The sequence below is a fragment of the Lissotriton vulgaris genome, unplaced genomic scaffold (genome assembly GCF_964263255.1).
Source record: "Lissotriton vulgaris unplaced genomic scaffold, aLisVul1.2 SCAFFOLD_472, whole genome shotgun sequence".
Classification (NCBI taxonomy): Eukaryota; Metazoa; Chordata; class Amphibia; order Caudata; family Salamandridae; genus Lissotriton; species Lissotriton vulgaris.
In genome coordinates this window covers 565,784-571,814 of record NW_028241918.1, presented here as the reverse complement: position 1 = coordinate 571,814, position 6,031 = coordinate 565,784, and positions in this window count along the sequence as shown.

The window sequence follows — 6,031 nt, the reverse complement described above, 5'->3', positions numbered from 1 at the left end:
GATTGTTCAGCAAGGGCGTTAGCGGGGATGGGAAGGATGTCAGCTCGTGTGTTACACTCACAAGTTCCCACACCTTCAGAGGTGTTCTCGTGATGAACGAGGCGTAGAGGTTGGGGGGTTGATGTCGCCGCCGCCGCAGGAAAGGAACCTCCTGCAGTGTGCGGCCCGCTACAGCCTGGTCTTGAAAGAGCCAGTGCTTCTCGGACTCCCATTTGCTCCACTCCACTAACGTTCGCAGTTGTGCCGCTTGGTAGTATAATAACAAATCTGGTAGGCCCAGTCCCCCGTTCTCAGGAAGCAACATCGCCAAGCGAAGTTTCATCCGTGGATGGCGCCCGTTCCAGATAAATTGTGCTAATTCAGCTTGGGTCTGACGGATCCACCCCTCTGGGGGTTTCATAGGGATGGCTTGGAACACGTAAAGGACCTGCGGTAGGATCGTCATTTTTATCGCTGCTACCTTGCCTAGCCACGATAACGGAAGGTGTCTCCATCTACCCAGTTCTGACCGGATTGTCAGCCGGAGTCTCGTGTAGTTTAGGCGAACCGTGCCCTGTAGGGTAGCCGCCAGGTGAACACCTAGATAGGGGATAGCTTCAGACGCCCATGGGAAGGGGAAAAGCCCCTGTAGGTGCGCTCTCGTAGACGCATCCAAGGAAAGGTCGAGTGCCACTGATTTGCTTAGGTTGACTTTAAAGCCTGCCACTTCCGTGAAGGCATCCAGAATGGCCACACAGGCTGGGAGCGACTCTCTGGGAGAGGATAACGACAGCAGAACATCGTCCGCATACAAACTTATGGTATGTTCGAAGGCTCCCATTTTGATTCCATGGACCTCGGGAGCGAGTCTCACTGCCTGTGCTAGGGGCTCCATGTAAAGGGCAAATAACAAGGGTGACAATGGACACCCCTGTCTAGTGCCCCGCTCTATGGAGAAGCGGGCGAAGAGCACCCATTGACGCGGACCGTCGCTGAAGGTCTCGAGTAGCAGTTCAGGATCCAGGTGCGGAATCGGTTTCAAAATCCAGCCCTTACCAAGACCTGCTCCAGATACGGCCAGTGGACTCGATCAAACGCCTTTTCCGCGTCAATTGCAAGCATCATATATTCCCCTTCCGTACGCGTGGCCTTCTCGATGAGGTGTAGCGCCCTCTTTGTATTATCTACGGTTTGCCGTTCCGAAATGAACCCGGCCTGATCCGGAACAATTAATCTCGGCATCAGCGGAGCAAGTCTCACGGCAAGGATGCTTGTGCATAATTTCAAATCAATGTTAAGTAGTGAGATGGGTCGGTATGCTTCAAATTATATTTTTTAAATAATTAACTGTTCTCATAAATCACTCAAATTACATAGAATTGCATTGAATTCAGCATCCCTTACCTTGGTGTGTGATTAATTTACACTTATTTAGATTAAACTCATTACTTTTCATTCATGTTATCTAAAATAAGCAAATCAAATAATTATACATTACCAGGACTAATTTAATTTTTATTTGATTTACGTTTTTCTAAATTACCGTTAATCTAACTCTAAAGCTAGCCTTAACACTAACCCTATCTCTACAGTCATTAATAGTAAATTAAATTCAAATAAATAATTACCACTATCTCTTATTTTGAATTATACTATTTAAATTACATTAAATAGTTAATCATAACTAAGGCTTCCAGTTTTCAGTTTTTACTGATTTTTACAGATAAATACAGACAGAAAACCATCTATTTTTCTGTCTGTATACGTTTTTTAATACGGATTGAAAGGGAAAATGAGTTTTCTTTGAGATGATACATCCTACTGCCAAATATGAGTGCTAGATCAATTACTGTGCAGATTGACAAGTACAGAAATTTAAAAGAAATAGATTTCCTAATGAAGTATAAATAACTGCAGCAATATATCTGCTTAAGTTGTTCTACAATGGAAATGTTTTCAAATGAATGTATTGTACTGTAAATGGCTAAAATCCATGGGACTTTCAAATATGAGTAAACATTTGCAGTTAAATAAATGTGGAAAGATATCCATTGCAGCTTTGATTTTGACATCATTTAATAGCCAAATCAATCAAAATACTAAATGCATTTAGTACATTGAGTTAAGAGCATGCTGAGGGAAAACAAGTCAGCTCAAGGTATTTAATACATCATTCAAGATACAAGGGAAAAAGGTAACAACCAGATTCTGAATCCATCCGCAATTTATTTTCATTGCAATTGGTGAAAAAATAAAAATAAATAACAATACTTTACAATAATGGTTATTACGTATGAAATTAGGTGACCCAAATGAGGAACTTGCAAGGAGGAAAAGTACACTAGTGTGTAGCAGTGAGGGAAGGAGGGAATTTAAAGTAGTGACATAAAAGATAGTGCAGTTCTAAAATGCGTACTGGTTATCAATCACCGTCCTTAATGGCCTGGCCACAATTTGCAATTTTATTATATTTTCACACAATTCTGTGCTAATGCAAACCAAATTTGCTATGGCAGGGTGGGAGCCTCGGCTCTCACCCTGCCATAGCAAACAGCAGTGTTGAAAAAATCTTTAGGTAAGACAACAAAGGATTTTGAAGTCCATTATCGCCGTTTTAGCTGTAGTTTGCTGCCGTTAAAGCGGCGATAATTTTAACGCCATCCTTGTAAATATGCCACTAAGTTTTGGAGTGTTGACAATCCTGTCTCCCATTTAAATAGGCACAAAGTATTTAGTGAAGTGCACACTGTGAATCGTGAAGTAACAGTGTCTGACTGTGATCGATAAATAATTGCCCATTGTTGAGTACAGAGTAGGCAAATTGTACATGGGGTTTTGTAACGTCGGTGGCTATTCCTCGAACCTTCTCTTGAGGTTAATTTGAAGAGTTGTGTACTTCTTTAGCTCGTACTGTACATAGTGTTCTGTCATCTCAGTTTGCTTTCCCCTCTGTCATGTAGAGGATCCTGGGTAAATATAACGGCTTCTGTACAGCCAGTACCTTTCAACCCTACCCCCAAACTGCTTACTGCCTGTTACAATAGTAGCAGTTCATGGAACACTTAACTGAGCACACAGGTCACAAGTTCACCATCCAATGTTGCTAATCCAAACAGCAGGTGTGCTTTTTAAAATTTTCCATAGGAACCGTTAATCGCAGCTACAAACTCTGGTAACAAGCTGGTAAAGAGTTAGCCAGCTTGTTATATGTTATGTTCTAGTTATAAACATCATTTTTACTTTTTAATTTTTAAATCTTCACTAAGCATATGATTATCACACTAAATAATAGTGAAATGTTGTCAGAAAAAAAAGATGTATACACTTAATTTGTTTAATAAACTTTTATTAAAACAAAAACAAATAAATAGAAACGTAACTTTAACATAACAGTATAATGAACAAAATGTGAGATGGACTCCAATGGTAGGAGTGTAGGTCCCCGGCAAAACAAAAAGAAAATAAGTCTTTAAAATTAGATCAAGGTGATTGAATGAGGTGAGAGATTACATCTTTATGAAAGGCAAGATTGTTTTTTCTCACATGCACACTCAGGGTAGTGCACCCTACCTCTCCCACAGAATCACCCTCAACAGGAGTCTGTAGGGCAGCGCTGCTTGTAGGCTTATGCCTATCTTATGGTATAGATGGTATTTAAAATGAGACAGTGATGTGACTGAATGAGGTCAAAGATCACAAATTAACATAACACTTGGCAATATTGCTTATTCGCACGTGTGCAGTGCTTGATACATCCCACTCCTCTCATAGGCCCGCCCTGAAGAGGTGTCTGTAGGGAAGTGCCTGCTGGGTCAGATCTACAGTATGGTCCAGCAGGTCTTTAAAATGATTCAGAGATGAGACGGAATTAGGTGAGAGATCATGTCATTATGCAGGACAATATTGTTTATTTGCAGCACGTTTAATGGAGGCATTGTGAATCTAGGCCGCTCTGCTTACCTTTTGGAAACACTGTTTTTAGCAGAGCTCACAACTTGAAGTCTGCTTTGGTTCTATACTGCAGACTGTATTAAATTCAGCCTTGATGTATTTATGTGCAGAGTGGACAGCAGCGTCCATAACTTGAAAAGGGAAAGAGAAACAATGTGAGAGAGAGGGAGAGAGAGAAAGAGAGAAAAAACGACATTGAAAGTGTGAGAGAGAGAAAGTAATAGGTAGAGCAGGAGAGGTAGTGTTGATACTGGAGAAAATCTTCGTAGCTCACCTTTTTGCCTCCGGTGTGTGTCCAAGCATGTGCCGGTTCATAGTGCACCCTCAAGTTTAGTGATCTGAAAGATAGTATAGAGTTAGTAATAGCAGAGTACATACAACTGCACACGTACATTTCTGCGTTATGCCTTTGGACACTCAGGATACTATATTACATCAACTTCCACTGCAAGGAGTTGTCTGTGCGCTCTTTCTCTCACAGAGTACTATACCCATGCACTCCCACTGCATAGCGGTGAGTTCTCATTACTGAGTACCCAGACTGTTGCACCCCATTGACTCCCAGTGTCCGGAGTTGAGTGTTGTTGTGTTTTCCTGGAAGAGTAAGTGGAGTGGACTGGACTGACGTATGGCAGTGCTGCGTGAGACTGTGAACGATGACACCGGAGCTATGGGCGTGGTTCCGTCGTGAGCTTTATGAGAAATAAACTGATTCGGGTAATTGTGTTGTAGTGCTGCCATCACCCGGGTTTTACACATAAATGTGTCATTATATCTGTAAAGTCCCACAACATGGCCAACATGAAAAGTACGGGGAATCACTAATCCTACATTCATCCATAGTTGCACACATTAAAGATGGTAGACATGACGCATTTCTGCGAATATGAATGTTTGTTGTACATTCAGTGGAGTGTTGTAACTGTAGTAATACAGGGCTATGAAAGCTTTAGGTTGCAGTTTTTGGCACATGAAGGGCAGCTAATATATATACGTATGTGGTCATTCGGGTATACTCTCGAACTCTGTGCTGGAAATCAGTGTTCGAGGCTCGGAGTTGCATCCACAACCTGTTATTGTAGAGAAATGACGTAATCTACACATGCCTGAAAATGTACTGTAAATACGGTGCTCATGTAAACTGCTGATATAGTTTTGGGTCCAGTTCATGCTATATAAATATGCTAAAAAAAGAATTGAGCAATAACCCACACTTATAAATTTACTATACACTTTGTTTGCAGTATTGTAATGATCCAGTTTGTATGTTCGTATTTGTAGAATGAGCGAGAGAAAGTTACATAATCAAAGTTTTTGTTACTGGCAGAGCTAAGATGGTTGCATACGCTATTTACAGTACAATATAATGTGGTAGGGCACAGAAGCAGCATTTTACAAACATAATAAATATACAGACAGAGATAGATAGTTGAAGAGGGTAAGGGCACGTGTACTCGACTCCATTTTATTACGTTGCTGTTGGTAACAAGTAGAATAGTAATCATGATATCCTACACAGATATTCGATTGTAAACAGTTTATGACTTCTGCTGTACAAAGATAGGAGCACTATATGTGAAATAATACACAGAAGATTCTATCGTAAAGGGTTCATGAGTTGTTGTGCACTAGGGTAGGGGCGGTTTGTGTGGAGCCTGCGATGATGCGTGGTTCAGGCAGACCGCACTGGTAAGATTGTCTTTTGACTACTGATTTTTGCCTTAATGAGGCCACGTGGCAAATATTTATGGTGTACTGAGTTAGTGGTACGTCTGGTGTTTAGCGTGTGCTCACCCTGCGATGATGCGAGGTCTGAACGGGCTGCACTCAAAGCACAGACTGTTGCATACTGGACTGCATGAACTTTGAGGGTAAAAAAAACCTACCATCAATGGTTATCAATTGTTATGCAAACTAGGTCTACTGATTGCTCCCCATAACAAATCAAATTAAACAATTGCAGTTCACGCAGTGCATTCTAACTTTCTCAAAATGGGGACCTATGTCTGGTGGTGATGCCCCAGAGGTACTTGGTATTGCCAGTGGTGGAGGTACATTTTGGCGCAGTCTTCTACATTCTTTATGAGCATAGTTCACAGGA